This window comes from Octopus bimaculoides, chromosome 6 (genome assembly GCF_001194135.2).
Source record: "Octopus bimaculoides isolate UCB-OBI-ISO-001 chromosome 6, ASM119413v2, whole genome shotgun sequence".
Classification (NCBI taxonomy): Eukaryota; Metazoa; Mollusca; class Cephalopoda; order Octopoda; family Octopodidae; genus Octopus; species Octopus bimaculoides.
Window position 1 is genome coordinate 25018660 of NC_068986.1, and position 505 is coordinate 25019164.

Consider the following 505-nt stretch of genomic DNA (forward strand, 5'->3'; position numbering starts at 1 on the left):
TTGGAAGTAAAGTGTGTAGAGTGCGGTAGTCTCAAAAAGAAGATCAGGTTTTCAACTGCGCAGGATCTGTGTTGAGGAAAACGAAAACTTTTTGAAAATGGTTATAACAGGTGACGAATCGTGTGTCTATAGCTATGACCCTGAAACCAAAACATGAAAGATATCCCACTTGAAAGAAACAAGATTTCAAGACATGAAACAAGAATGCGACGAGGCAGCTGCTCGATATACTAAAAAAAAAAAAAAGTAGTTCTAAGAATATTTCCATCAATGGAAATGATGTTGGATAAAGTATTTGGCGTAGTTTTCTTTTCATTCTATCAGTCCCGATACTTTTTGATCAGACCTCGTATGTTATGTATGTTTGTGTGCATGCATGTATGTATGTATGTATGTATGTATGTATGTATGTATGCATGTATGAGTGTCTATGTGGAGGCGCAATGGCCCAGTGATTAGGGCAGCGGATTCACGGTCATAGGATCGCGGTTTCGATTCTCAGACC